General features: G+C 41.0%; 1 long non-coding RNA gene across 1 annotated transcript; it reads right to left on the reverse strand.

Annotated features, from left to right (window-relative positions):
* Nucleotides 1-5,336: 5,336 nt before the first annotated feature.
* Nucleotides 5,337-13,636, reverse strand: LOC120733177. Its single transcript, XR_005695749.1, has 3 exons — nt 13,384-13,636; nt 7,292-7,451; nt 5,337-5,524 (listed from the first exon to the last, which is right to left on the reverse strand). It is a non-coding gene; the product is annotated as an uncharacterized LOC120733177 (long non-coding RNA).
* Between the last annotated feature and the right edge of the window lie 1,977 nt (nt 13,637-15,613).

Below are 15,613 nucleotides of genomic sequence, written 5' to 3' on the forward strand. Positions count from 1 at the left end.
TCGAGAAATGCACCGTATTTGATAGCTTGCTGCCGGTTCCAAACAAAGGAGGTATGTTGTATCAACAGAAAAGGCTAATTTGGTTATCATTTTGCAGAAAAAAAAAGAGACTGCTAAAAATAAAAACATAAGAGGGTTTTTGGACAAAGTTTGTGTTCTCCATTCCTTAAGCACCGGTTCGAGCACTGTTTAAGCACCAGCACCGTTTCAAAAGTACCGGTTTGGCACCGGTATCGGATAAAACCTAAACGATACCCATCCAGAGTCACAGTCATGAGTCAGAGTTCACTGAGAAGCAACGAATACTGAAAACTATTTTTCACTCCTACTTCTGTTTTTCTTTTGATATTATATCAGTACTGTTCAATGCATCTGTAGCCCAATAACGTGTAGCTGGTCCTTGGGTTCCCAATCTGTTATTTTTCTAAACCACCACTATCCAATCCACCTGGCTGCCTGACAGCTTTGTGGGCAGTCGGGAAATCACACTTAGGGAACAGAGATGAGATTTAGTCACTCTCCCAGGAAGTACACCAATGAGAAATTATGCTCAGCATGCAGAGGAAATTATTACCTAGACCACTCCTGTAAACATATCCTTCGGTTTATTGATCTAGAACACCAAATCAATGGGTTGATGCTGATCAGCTTTGTATAAAAAGCAGAAATTTGGCTGCCTGTAGACACTGCGAGAAAAATTTACTTCAAAACTAAAAAGAAATAATAAAATTGCAAAAAATCCTTGAAATGGCCTCCCCATTTTCAGGCGTGCTTTGTTTCATCTGATGCATATTAACCGACCTCTGGCAGTGTCAGTCCAAACTGTGACCATGACCTTTGTCGTCTTGCAGCCCTCTGAGGGTCAGAACAGAACTAGCCAAGTCCCAGGGCCTCAAACCAGATTGCTCAAATACACGATCAGGCCACCATCGATCAGGACGAAGACAGCATGAGGAGTTATTTGTGTAAAGGCTGCATCCATGACCAGCAAATATGTCTCCATAATGTGTAAATGTGCAGCAAGTAAGGCTTTTAGTGTCCTAGTTGATGATAAGATTTGTACAGGGGTTTTGTGAGATGGACGATCAATACCAGTGAGTCAGTAGCCGCCAAAACCTCCTTTCTCACCTCTGAACAAAACCTTCTTACCGACATGTACCATTTCGGCTCAGTCTCCCGATTTTTTTCTCAAAAGAGCATGCTGTCTTTAAAAGCAAATCCATTTCTCCACCACAAAAGAAAAGTGAGGGGTATGCAACACAAACAGCTGGCACTCAAATATTGTGCTGTGAGGGTTGAGCTAATGGGACTGCCGTCTACTCATTTGTGAGTCACATCAAATGAATACCATACAGCAGGGATTTCCAAAATCTGACGTGCGCCCCATTCCGCTCTCCCATAAACACCATGCAGTCGTTATCACTTCTATATCATCAACTTAACCTCAGTAAATATGCATAAATGTCTGTTATAATCATTGGTTTGGGCCTCTCCTTACCTAGAACAAAGAGCAGCTGCAGCCAGTCAAATGAAAACCAGAAAAACTCGAGGTTCATTATGTTGCCATCATTTGGTTAAGCTCCTGTAGTTTCAGGTTCTGATGTTCTTAGTGTGAGAATCTGGTTGATTTTTCTATTTCAAGCGACTGCTGCTGCTGCAAAAGCTGACCACGGGCCGAATCGGGAAAACAGAGTTCAATAGTTAACTTCCTGTTCTTTTCAAAACACTGACGCTTCCCTCTGCAGTCCAAAGTGAACATCTTAGAACTATATTTCCTCATTTAAGTTATCTGCAGCCACTGGTTTAAGAGGGCTGGAATGATCAAGAATGGCATCCCAACACTTGTGACTAATTTTTTTATGTCTCTTTTCAGTCGCACACACGTTCATGCAGACAGTGAGAGAGCTGCGGTTGCTGAAGGGATGTGAGCAGAAGCTCAGTAACTGTTCTGAAATGTACTTCACTCTCAGACATGGATTATGACCTAACAAAGAGAGGACAAGACAGGACAGGAAGACCAGAAATTACTTTGGGAGATGAGGACTGCTGAGGTTAATGAAACTTGATTACACTTAAACCTTATTCTGTTCTAGAAAAGTTAAATTTTGTATAATTATTTTGAGATTATGATGGTCTTTATACTAACATTATAGTGGCTAGGAGTTGGAAAGGCTAATGTAACTTGATGTATACACTGCAGTGAGACTATCTGAGAATTTCTTAGTTTTACTATACAAAGCCAGAGTACATACAGTTTACAGTAAATGCAGTTTGTAAATGATTATTTTATTTATTAAAGGGGAAAAAAACTTACCAAACCAACCTGGGCTTGTGTGATGAGGTAATTGCCCCCTTTTTAAACTCCAGTTAACCACATATTTTCAAAAACAACATTACATCTCATTAATCACACCCAGGCCTGATAACTACCAGCCCAGTCAAATTTTTAAAAATCACTTAAATAGAACCTGTCAGTCAACGTGAAGTAGAATAGAAGATCCCAGAAAGCAGCACATCATGTTATGATCTAAAGAAACAGCTGAGAAACAAACTCCTTAACGTCTATCAGTCTGGAAAGAGTTACAAAGCCATTTGGAACTCCAGTGAAACACTGGGCCAGCTATTCTACATCAATGGAAAACTTTGGCACAGTGGTCAAAGGAGCTTGCAAAGAAAAGCGTCTGGACTTCTTTAAGTTACTTGAAGACGTTTCACCTCTCATCCGAGAAGCTTCTTCAGTTCTAAGGTCAAATGGTGGAGAGTCCCAGATATAAACCTAGTGGGAGTTTCCCCCCACAGAGGGACAAAAGGACCCCCTGATGATCCTCTAATCGTCTGAGCCAAGGTGTGAAACTGGGTGTGGGTCCCAATCAGCCAGAGTTTCGGGTGAGCTCATTGTGAAACCTGGCCCCACCTTATCATGCGAATTCCTGAGATCAGATGGCCCAGGATGTGAGTGGGCGTTAAGGCGTCTGGGGAGGGAACTCAAAACTGGATTATAGATGGCAGACAGTTGGTGTCGTAAACCACCGCCTCTGTTCAAAGATGGTCGCTCACAGTGGACATAGATGGCTTCTTTCACTCCTCTTTCAAACCATCTGTCCTCTCTGTCCAAAATGTGAACGTTGGCATCCTCGAAAGAGTGTCCTTTATCCTTAAGATGCAGATGGACTGCTGAGTCTTGTCCTGTGGAGGTGGCTCTTCTATGTTGTGCCATGCGCTTGTGAAGTGGCTGTTTGGTTTCTCCAATGTAGAGGTCTGGGCATTCCTCGCTGCACTGTACAGCATACACCACATTGTTAAGTCTGTGTTTTGGCGTTTTGTCTTTCGGGTGAACCAGTTTTTGTCTGAGCGTGTTGCTGGGTCTGAAATGCACCGGGATGTCATGCTTGGAGAAAACTCTCCTGAGTTTTTCTGATACACCGGCTACATAGGGGATGACAATGTTGTTGCGTCTGTCCTTCTTATCCTCCCTCGCTGGTGTCTGTTTTTCTTTTCTGTGCCTCTTTGCTGACTTTAAGAACGCTCATTTAGGATAGCCGCACGTTTTGAGTGCTTCCTTTACATGTGTGTGTTCCTTCTTTTTTCCTTCAGGCTTAGAGGGAACATGTTCTGCCCGGTGGTGTAGGGTCCTAATTACTCCAAGTTTGTGTTCCAGAGGGTGATGGGAGTCAAACAGGAGGTACTGGTCCGTGTGTGTGGGCTTCCGGTAAACTTCGATGTTGAGGTTGCCATTCTCTTCAATGTGCACAGCGCAGTCCAGGAAAGGCAAACAGTCGTCCTTTGTGTCTTCCCTGGTGACACAGGGAAGACATTGGCATCCTCGATGCCAATGTTCACATTTTGGACAGAGAGGACAGATGGTTTGAAAGAGGAGTGAAAGAAGCCATCTATGTCCACTGTGAGCGACCATCTTTGAACAGAGGCGGTGGTTTACGACACCAACTGTCTGCCATCTATAATCCAATTTTGAGATCCCTTCCCAGACGCCTTAACGCCCACTCACATCCTGGGCCATCTGATCTCAGGAATTCGCATGATAAGGTGGGGCCAGGTTCACAATGAACTCACCCTCTGGCTGATTGGGACCCACACCCAGTTTCACACCTTGGCTCAGGCGATTAGAGGATCATCAGGAGGTCCTTTTGTCCCTCTGTGGGGGGAAACTCCCACTAGGTTTATATCTGGGACTCTCCACCATTTGACCTTAGAACTGAAGAAGCTTCTCGGATGAGAGGTGAAACGTCTTCAAGTAACTTAAAGAAGTCCAGACGCTTTTCTTTGCAAGCTCCTTTGACTACGATGACCTGGATGACTGAGAACCTTCACAGACATTTGGGACAGTGGTGAACTGGTAGGAGTGGGCAGCCTATCAAAATTACTCCACTGACATCTCATCCAGGAGGTCACAGAAGAACCCAGAACAACATCTGACGAACCACAGGCTCAGTTAAGGTCAGTATTCGCGACTCAACAATAAGAAAGAGTCAAGCCAAAAATGTTACCCATGAGAGATTTCAAAGGAGAAAACCACTGCTGACCAAAAGAACACAAAGGCTCGTCTCATATTCCCAAAAAACACTTTGATGATCCCCATGACTTTTGGGGAAATATTTTGTGGACTGACGGCACAAAAGTTCAACCTTTTTGACATTTGACATTTGACAACCTTAATTCAATTTTTTACTACAAAATCTTCAAGCTCGGGAGCACTCGGCTTATGGCCCAGTCAAAGTCCAGACTTTAATCTGATTGAGATGCTTTGACCTTAAACAGGCCGTTCATGGTCAAAACCTCCTCAGTGTGGCTGAATTTTCATGAAAGATATTGCAAAGAAGAGCGAGCCAAAATTCCTCCACAGTGATGTGAAACATTTGCTGCCAGTTAGCACAAACGTTTGATTACAGTTCTTGCTGCCAACGGTGGCACAACAGTTATTAGGTTTTCAGGGCAATTACTCTTTCACGCAGGGCCAGGTAGGTTTGGATAACCTTTCTCCTTTAATAAATGAAATCATCACTTAACAAGTGTAATTTGTATTAACTCCGGTTATCTTTGCCTGATCTTAAAATTTGTTAATCTGATCCATGCAAGTATGAGAAATAATTGAAAAAGCAAGATATCAGAAAACAGGAAATGGGAAAACACATTTTTACAGCAGAATATAAACTTTGGAGCCACACCACACACGGCCAGTCCACAAAGACAGACCTGTTGGAGCTCGCAGTATAAATCAATTAGTTTATTTTAAGGTATCTCTATTTTCCCCCCCTTGCTGCACTGCCACACCACATTTTAAGGTTCCTGCAGCTGCCACAATCGACTTTGACCGCTGTCTACAGCCTACTGTATGGTCATAACATATCAAATCAAAGACTGTATTTTCTGAAGAGTGAAAATTCATCCCCATTTTCATCAGGGGGCATCAGACTCACTGTACTGCAGTCTACGGGAAATCAGCCCTCAGCGTTGATACTCTGTGACCTCAGTAAAAGCTCTCCTGACGAGTTCATGGTCACAGTGCCTAGTTTGAAAACAACATGATGTTTAACTTGTGAATTAAGCTCTCCATTACAGGTAAAAATAAAAACACAATAAATTTAACCTTACAGTACTATTCTACTTATTTCATTGTATATGTATTATGACAATAAAGGGCCAAGTAAGTAAGTAAACAGAGGATGATTTGTTTCACTGTGTGTGTGTTTTGAGAGTTCATATAAGTGCAAACATGCTGACTAATTCTCTGAATTTACTTGGAGGACTAAAAGAGACCAAGTGTAGTAAACACCTTTAGAAACTTTGTAATCTGTGCTTTATTTAAAGTGTTGTGTGATATCTTATACATTAGCGTAGAATAATTTGGAAGGATATTAGACCCAAAAATTACAATATTTATTTCTGTGTAGCCTTTCACACACAGAAATTGACATAAAACACACCTGCAGACAGCACCACGTTTTGAGCTTCCTTCCTGAGCCGGCACTGAACCGATGCTATATTATTGTACAGATGACGTGCTGATAAGTGGTTTTCTGACACAGAAATGGTTGTAAAATGAAATGATCTTTTGAGATCCTGATAAATGTGGCTGCAAGTCCCTGGCCTTTCATTTTGTTGTCGTGTGAGGCTCACTATGAGCTTTAGGGAGTTGTGAAGAACCACGAGTAGGAGTATGAGTATAAAGACAGAGCTGTGGGAGAGCAGAGAGCATGAGGAGATTATGATGAAGGGCATTAAGAAGAAAAGATAGGTGCTAACAAGAGAGAAGGCTGAAAAGAAAAAAGGGAACAGAGAATGGGGGACTGCGGTGTGAGTGAAAGAACAAGAGAGGGAGGAAAAAATGGAAGAGGGAGGATAGAAAGAAAGACCAGAGTCCAACGAGAGAGACAGTGGGAGTGAGAGCATAGGAGAGATGATGATTTGTGGCTCTCTCCAGTGTGCTAGCGTTACAGGAATGGCCCTCCAGGGCAGCATGAAAAGCCTCTTGATTGTTAGGAGTGGTAACCGGAGCCCCCGGCTCCTTGCCCTGATAGATTTATTTACATTTCAGCGCCTGGACCCTGCTCAGAAAAAAATGATGCGAGGCAGCCAGGGCATCAATATTTGGTAGTAGCGATGATCCTTTTCTCTCCAGCCCCCAGCGCTTTTTGTTTCATGACGATGACTTAATGCTGCTGGCGATGCTGCATGCTGGACCAGTTAGTCATTGGCTAGATGACTGGGCACAAGTGGTTTAGATGCAATTAGACCCACTGTCTACATTTCCAACGATATACATCAGTGACTGAGAAAAATACTTTAATTTTTTAGCGGCCGAGCAGATTCCATCGTGAGTCTGAGAGCCGTTTTGTCTGTAATTAACTTTAACTAACACTTAATCAATTACTATTCCATGGACGTGATTGCATTAGCGCATTTGACTGAGCACACTACCGCACTTCTCTGTTGTTGTACCACTGTTGATTACTTTCAAGTCGTTCCAAATGGTGCAGCCATCACTTCATTTTGAAAAGGCTTAAAAACATTTGTGCCGACCCCCCTGCTGTGCCAAATATTAGGCCAAAAGTGCAATCTAAAATTATAAATGGCCCTCAAGGTTTTAATTTGCGCCTACTATGTAATTATTACAAATCAGCCAGCAAATGCCACATTTTCCCCTCAGCGTTTACGCGTCATCTCTGACTGCTTATTTTCTCCTTTTACACTTTCGTTTTTTTTGCGTTGCTTCCAGAGTTGCCTTGCCTTAAAAGAACCTACAGTAAGTGGGAAAAGATCAATGCTCACTTACTCATATTTTCCAGACAGCCAGGGGAAACTCTGCACACAGTCCCGACCTTTCAAACCTATGACCTCCCGTCTGTATGGAGGTAAGCGGCAGGCATCGACCATGGGCTGATCGGCACGTGGAGAACGAAGAGTAAATCGACTGGTTGTAGCAACAGAACAGTCTGCAATGTAATGACAGCAACATAAATGCGAGGATTTACTGCTGTGCAATCTCAGTTTTTAGTAAAGCATTTGCTAATTAGCACACGCTCATAGCAATGGAAGAGTCTTAATTGTTTTTTGTTTTATTTTTTGTATAGTATTTAGATTTTAGTTTGGTTTGCAGTTTCAACGATTAACCAGGTGAGATTACTGTAAGTGTCTGCACAAAATATTCCAGTTTGGACCAAAACACTATATTTAAATCAGATCTATGGAATCAAATGAAGTCCAAAAACTAACAGCAAATTGTTTTCTGTGGAAAAAAGGAAACATAAAAGCCACAAATCCAGACATCCCGCTGAATTATGATGCCAAACCACTACCTGCTTATTTACTCTTTACCAATAAGAGCAGCTACTAAATGCCAGCAACTGACATTTATTATCCTGATTTTATTTTATAAACAAATAATCAGCAAGAGGTTTTAAGGTTAAAGCACATTTTTCATCCTCTGATTTTTCCTGGGTTTAACAGCACAGCGCTCTCATATAGGACAGTCCATATATTCAGCAGGGCAAGATTATCCAATGGGAAGGTAGACAGGTCACAAAATGCAGACAAGCTCTGGCATTTTGTGACATATTTAACTTCATAGCCGACGCACACTTGAGGTCCATCAAAGAGACAAATGGATAAAAATGAAAACACCAGAATTCTATTCTTGTAAACTTGAGATCTTGAAAGCATACGATCAGATCATTGATTTATGTTTTTTATCAGATTAAAATAAAAGCATTGGTAGAATACAGTAGTTACATTTCACCTGCTCCTCTCCTCCCTACACTTGTAAGACCAGGACTTTCTCCCAAACACAAACATCACTTCCAAAATGAATGAAAAACAGTGGTTTGTTTAGCAAATGACAGACAAAACAGAGAAGCACAGCTTTTATTAAAACTGTCTCTTCTTTTCAACCAATTCAGGATGAAAACACTTGCATTTTAAAGCTGTTGAGACAACCTTCAGTAAGATGCCAAGCGAGCTACTCCAGAGGTTAGTTATAACAGCAATCACAATCACAGTGAATTTATGACTTGAAAGTGTGGCTGGACGGCTGTCACCATCAGTGGAGGGCCTGCTGCACCTCACAACCCAAGAAGCAAGTACGCAGGGAGAGTACACTCCCTCGTGAGATCTATTGGTCGGTTCTCACATTAATGATGGAGAAGTTTCATAAGAAAGAACATAAATTCACCCTCCACAGGGAGCACTTCTACACTGCCTGCATTATTTATTTATTTTTAAGAAGGAAAGAAATGTCTTTGCCTTTTCTAACTGGACATACTCCAAACATGTGCACAATCACAAGAAAAACTCTCCGGGAGCAGGACTGTGAACAAGTGCAACATACAGAGGGAGAGAAGTGATATTTGCAGGCGTTCAGAGGAATAAAAGGAGGAGATTGTCAGGCAGACAAAGAGAGAAAAAAGGAGACAAGAATAGATTTATCTGTGTATGATATTCAGCCAATATTAAGGTATAAATTTGAGGGATATCAAATGTGTTTATGTACACATTTATTTGAAAACTATACTGTACCTTTATTTGTAGTAGTATCTTCAATTGTTGTGATTAAGAGTAGTTAGAGTAGTTCAGGGTTCTACTGGCTCAAAATGAGTCGACTAAGCACGACTCATCTGCATCTACTTGAGGCAATAAATGTGTCACCCTGATTAACAGAAGTGTATGCATTTTTCTGGTTGTTGATTAAAAAAGTATTTATTTCTAATAGTTTTTAAAACCTCAAAAAATTGCACAGTGCTTGGGATTTTCCTTCAGAGTAAGGTCGAATACGCTTGGGTTTTTTCAAGTTATTGAGCCTTAATAACGTCATAGATACAGAAAACAGCTACACGAAAATTTCAGGGCTAACAAAAAAAAAAAAAAAAAAACCCAAATCAAATCAATCTAAAGCCAAAATCATGTGAATTTGTGCATTGATGTGATGGCATATATCATAGCTTTAACAGCAAAACTGCAACAATTTCCTATTAATGATCTATAGCAACAGAAACAAAGACTCATACCAAGCATTGTTTGTTTTTTTAAATCCACTACTTTTTAACAGAGCTTCAAGGTGTTTTTGAAAATGTAATGTTTCAACTCCTGTCCTGTTCTTACGAGGGATCAAAAATCCTCAAAAACTAAGGCAAATTAAAAGGGGATCATTTTGACCAACTCAATGAATTTCAAAGGCTAGTCACTCAGAAAATCTTCAAAGCATGAAGGCAGAATACCGCATGCCTTCATTAAATATATTTTGCATGTTAAAATTAGCACATTTTGAGGGTATCACGTTGGGAACTTTTTTGATTTAAATCATTTTAAACAAAATAAACCAATCAAAAAAAGAACCACACATTCAAACGACCTCAACCGCAAGAACGCTTTTTCAAATCATTAGTATCCTGTGAGATATGAATAAAAAATTCATCTTTGTTTCTAAAGATGTGGAGTCACTCTTTGCGCCTTGAGTGATTTTCCAAAATAGGAACAAACAGAAATGGACTGCTGCAGCAGAAGCTCTGTGCAACCAGCAGATATCCACAAGCAGACGGCTTTCAGTCTTAAGTGGAAGGGCAGCAGCCTCTCTCCCATTTAGGATAGTGGGCTATTTAGCCTGACAGCCATTAAATATGAATTAAAAACCACACAGGCCTCTTTGCCTTCGAAAATGTCATTACATATCTTTATGGCAGCCGATTGTTGAATAAGCAGTTTGCAGGGCTCCCCTGGGGGCAAGGCTGGGGATGGGAGTGGAGCGAAGTGAAGTGGATGGATGGAGGGGAGAGGGAGGAAGAAACTGGGGTGGTCAGATGTGGAGTGGAGAGATAGCAGGATGGGATGGGGGGCAGATGGGTGGAGGACTGAGGAGGAATGAGAGGATGAGTTGAGGGATGGCAGCACAAAAGCAGAAAGCAGGAAGGGGTGGTGGTGGTGTGTGTGTGGGGGGGTCGGATGGACGCATGTGGAGGATGGAGAGAGTAGTGGAGGAATAACGAACAGGCAGGTCTGCTATAACGGATGAGGCCTAATAGCAGCTGAAATGGAATCTACATTACAGGTCCTAACTGAGTGCGGTACTTCAGGGGCCGGGCCTCGAAAGGAGCAAATAATAGCGCTGGCTTGAAGTGGTGCTTCAGTTTCTCTCCAGTAGATGAGGGAGATGTGTGGGGGGAAATGAGATTGAGGGGGGAAGGGGAGTACGTCAGAGAGACACTGGCCTTCTTAGTATTTTCAGGGTTTTTAAAAATATCACAAAAGGTCAGCATGTGCCTGGCAACTCATTTTTATGGCATGGCCAGGAAGCCCAAAGCTCCAGGCTGTAATTATCCAAGCTGCACCTCCAAATTGTGATGCTATTGTTCACAAAATAAAGACATTACCATCAGTCTTGTTGTGTTCTTGAATAAATCCTTTGTTGCCTTAATACAGCTAATTTCACTTAAATATATTTTTAAATATACGCCCAGACAATGTGCATTTAATGATGTTATTTTCACTGATGCACTTCTGTTTAACCTACAGGATAATGCTTCAACAAGATCACAGAATGAGAGGGGGAAAATGTACCATAATGTATCTTTATACGTCGCATTATCATTAAATTCAAGCCAGTCAAACGCGTCCTGCCAAACTGCACTTGTCTGATTTGGCTGTGACAAAATAACAGTACAAAGTACAGTACAGTGGCAATTTTATATTCCTCAGAAGACTAATGCTGTTTTAGAGACCTCGCTGTAATTTGACTTCATTTTGCTGCTGAGCTCAGGTTTTCACATGTAATTTAATGAGGAAAATCACACATTTCTGCTCTGTAATCACACGTGAAGAGAAGAAAAAATTCTGAATTCTGCCCAAAAAGAAACAGATTTTTACATTCACCCCATGTGTGTTTTTTTTAAATTATATAGAGTATGTGTCACATGCAGAACATGCAGTGACTCACAACTAAAATCAGCCTCAGTTTTATTCTTACAGTTTGTTCAGTGAGTGGAGAACAACAAGATGTGTTGTTTTGCTGCTTAATGTGTTTAAAAAGGACATTAAAAGGAACCTTTTAAGCTCATTTCCAGCTTTGTATTTTCAATTGTTCCTCAAGTTTGCACGATTCAAAGCTGAAAATAATCTCTACTGGTGCAGACCCTCAATTTATCCACTACCTAAATAATCTAACCAAATAATAATAATTATAGTAATAATAACCAAAAACAATCTTTTTAGCTCCCATCCGCATTCTCTTAACACACCTTTCTTCTGATTGGCAGCTCCTCGTAACCGGAAGATTTGAAGTGAGGGTGGGTGGGGCCCCTGTGCTCACAGCTACAGCTGCATGTTAGAGTATTATTATGGATATCCTGTCTCAATTATTAATAATACAGAACATAGACCACCATTTTAACTGGAAATAATGTACACACACAGTCTGGATACTTTATACAGTACACCTTGCTTGTACTGGGTTGGACCCCTTGTGCCTTCGGAGAAGCCTTAATTCTTAATGGCACAGATTCAAGAATGTGCTGGAAACATTTATCAGAGATCAAAGATTTACTGCCGATTTGTCAGCTGCACATCCATGATGTCAATCTCCTGCTCCACAACATCCCGAAGGTGACTGCTGGATGAAGATCTGGTGGCTGTGGAGGCCATTTGAGTGCAGTGAACTCACTGTTTTTTGAGAACCAGAATTGAGGTTGGTGATATGGTGGAAGCAGCCATGAGACAGCCACTGAGACTCATCAGATTCTTCACATCTTCTATTGTCCGATTCTGGCAAGCCTGTGTGAAATGTAGCCTCAGCATTTTGTTCTCAGCTGATAGATTTGCACCTGGTGTGGTCTTCTGCTGCTGTAGACCATCTCCTTCACAGTTCAGCTTGTTGTGCATTCAAACATCCTCTTCCACATACTTTCATTATTTGCCTTACTTTTCTCTTTCTGTTAGCTCAAATCAGAAATTCTCTTGTCTTCTTGCATGAAGAAGGCATGTTCTACCAGAGAACTGCTGCTCACCACATATTTTCTTTTTTGGACCACTCTCTAAACCCCACAGACAGGTTGTATGGGAAAAACCCATAAGATCCGCAGTTTTTGAAATGCTCAGACCAGGACATGTGGCACAGGAAATTATATTTTCTCCCAGGAAAATTTTGTCACAACCTTAATAAGAATAAAGGGAAGATAATAGACGGATGGATAAAGTGAAAGTCTTCACCGTCTGTCTGTCTTCCTTCTCTCACCCAAACCGGTTGCAGCAGATGGCCCCGCCCCTCCCTGAGCCTGGTTCTGCCGGAGGTTTCTTCCTGTTAAAAGGGAGTTTTTCCTTCTCACTGTCGCCAAAGTGCTTGCTCATAGGGGTCATATGATTGTTGGGTTTTTCTCTGTATGTATTATTGTAGGGTCTACCTTAGAATATAAAGCGCCTTGAGACGACTGTTGTTGTGATTTGGCGCTGTGTAAAGAAAACTGAATTGAACTGAATTGAAAGTTTATACTTGGTTTGTCAGAATAATTGTTTAATATTATTGCTTTTTTTTGCTAAAGGTTACCTTTAATTTGTTGCTAGGTTTTTAACATTTAGCTGCTGTCCACCTAGTGTGAGCTACATTTGGAGAGGTTATTTTCCGTTGTGGAAACAGCCATCAACAGACTTGTAAAGGTATGACCCCAAACGCTTAACACATCGTCATTTTCACATTCCCACTTGGGATGCAATCTACATGTGCCATTGGGCCATGACAGAGGCGAGGCGACACAGGGCACCGGGCCCCATGACACCAAATAACAGACTTTAAACTGGTTGAAACAGTTTTTCACTTTGTTATCAGATTCACAAAGTGAAACCTTGCTTCTAACAACCCAAGAAGCCACATGAATGCAGGCAAATTACCTCTGACTTTCTAAGATGTTTTTCCAACCTGGAGAGGCCACATTCATTTTCCCAGTGGGAAATCCATTTCTCCGATTACCTGACACCACAAGCACAAACGTCAGGAGAAATTTGTTTTTAGTAAAGTAAAAAACTTGCAGAGCTCAGACATACAAGCACAAGAAGCTCATGGGATAAATACAGATAGCAGTAAACATAGTTGTATTTATAATAAAATTAGCTTATAAAAGAATAAAACAAATACTAAAAAAGGAAGACTGTATAGACACATACTCGAGTTTCTTTGAATAAGCGGGCCCATCACTTTAGTTGAGCAAAGGTCTGAAGAAGCCTTTTGCATGAGAGTGAAAGTCTTAAAAAACAAAACAAAATATAAAGCAGTTCAGTCACCTTAGTTTTTCAGCTTCTTGAGACTGTCATCACGCCCAGACATTCAGCCGAGCACAACTGGAAACTCCCCCCCCACACACACACACACTAGACACACATAGCTTGACAAATCGACCTCCAAATTCAGAAAAAGCTAATGGCTCAGTCATACGAGAATAAGCAGAAAAATAAAATAAAAACATAAAAAATATAATGAAAATATAAGAAAACAAATTAATTTGCAGCTCGTCTTTATAGAAATGTTTTCAGCTGCTTTTTTAATGAGTCAATAAAGTTTGTACAGCATAAAGACACCTTGGTGCCACTGCCTGAAAAGCCCGATCCCCACAGGTTCTAAACCTAGCACGTGGGGCCAACAGCAGCCTCTGACCTGAAGACCTAAGTGCTCGGGAAGAAGCATGAAGTTTCAACAGTTCAAAGACATACTTCACCGTGTAGAGCTCTAATAGTTAAAGCTAAAAATTTTATATGAAACCTAAAATTTACTGGCAACCAATGAAGAGAAGTCAAAATTTGAGTAATATGGGATCTTCTGTTATTGCTAATAAAAATTCTTGCTACAGCATTCTGTACAGTCTGAAGGCAATCTAAAGCTGATTTGTCTGTTGCAGCAATCCAAATGAAAAGAGATAAAATCATGAATGATCATCATTTTGTCTGCTAAAAAGTGATTGCTGATGTTTGTATGAGCTTTTTTTTAAATTCTAATATATTTCTTTATATTAGTAAATAGGCTTTAGTCAACAGGATGTATGAAGGGGTAATACACAGTGGCCTTGAGAGGTCAGTGCAACTTCAGAAAACATCAACCAATTGAAAATTGCTGCAAAACCACACAAAAACAACAGGGGCTGAATAAAACACAGCAGAAGTAGAAAAAAAAATCTGAAAAACACAATTTAAGTATTTTTGGGGGAGAGAGTAATGTGAGGAACAGCTGTGAAAATGACAGAAACCAAAACATGTGAAAGACTGTACTGAGAAACAAAGAAGCAAAGAATTATGAGTGTTGTGAGGGACAAAGACATGAAATATAATGTGTTTTAATGATAAGTCAAATAATACTGTAGATACATTAGCTGCTTACTGTTGGCTTCTGCCAATGTCCTGTCATGTTACGGCCTCCCCAAAAAACACTTCCGCTGTGCTTTGTGACTGTTTGTGCCATTTTTTGTATTTATTGTAGATACAAAAAATATCAGCTCTCCTTTGAAAAAGATATTCGTCTTCTACAGCCGTATTTCATATACCCTGCCTGGGGCGGGGTACCTGACTGGGCGTTTTGGTTGTGTTGCTCGTCTGCTACCTTGGAGACTGTGTTCCAGGGTGGCTTGGGCCTCTTTGTTGTGCGGTGGGGGCTCTGCCGGGTGTTGAGCGGTTCTGAGAGGTGCAAGTCCCCATCGTTGGCTCACCGTGGAGTGGAAAGCATGCAGTGGGGTCGGCTGCCCACTGCCTCTGGCCCCCTGGTACTCCCACCCTTGACTGTGGGAGCTCAGGCATCAGGACGTGTACCCTCAGATTGTGAGCTCTCCTGGGTGAGCAGTGGCCCAGCGTGTCTGTTTGCTTCACCCTCCTCCTTTTTGTCTTTTTTGTTCTGTCCCTTTTCTTCTTCTATTCCTCTGCTTTCTTCTTCTTTTAGCCAATCTGGCCTTCACCCCCAGTCCGCTCCAGCATAATAAATTTAAAATAAATAATAAATAAATAAATTATAAATTATAATATTTATTAATATATAAATATTTAAATATAAATATTTATTTATAATATATAAATATATAAAAAATAAAAGACATTTGTAACATCACCTCCGAAAAAGGTTAGTTTGTAGCATAAGTTGCCA

The sequence above is a fragment of the Simochromis diagramma genome, unplaced genomic scaffold (genome assembly GCF_900408965.1).
Source record: "Simochromis diagramma unplaced genomic scaffold, fSimDia1.1 OVJJ01000361.1, whole genome shotgun sequence".
NCBI lineage: Eukaryota > Metazoa > Chordata > Actinopteri > Cichliformes > Cichlidae > Simochromis > Simochromis diagramma.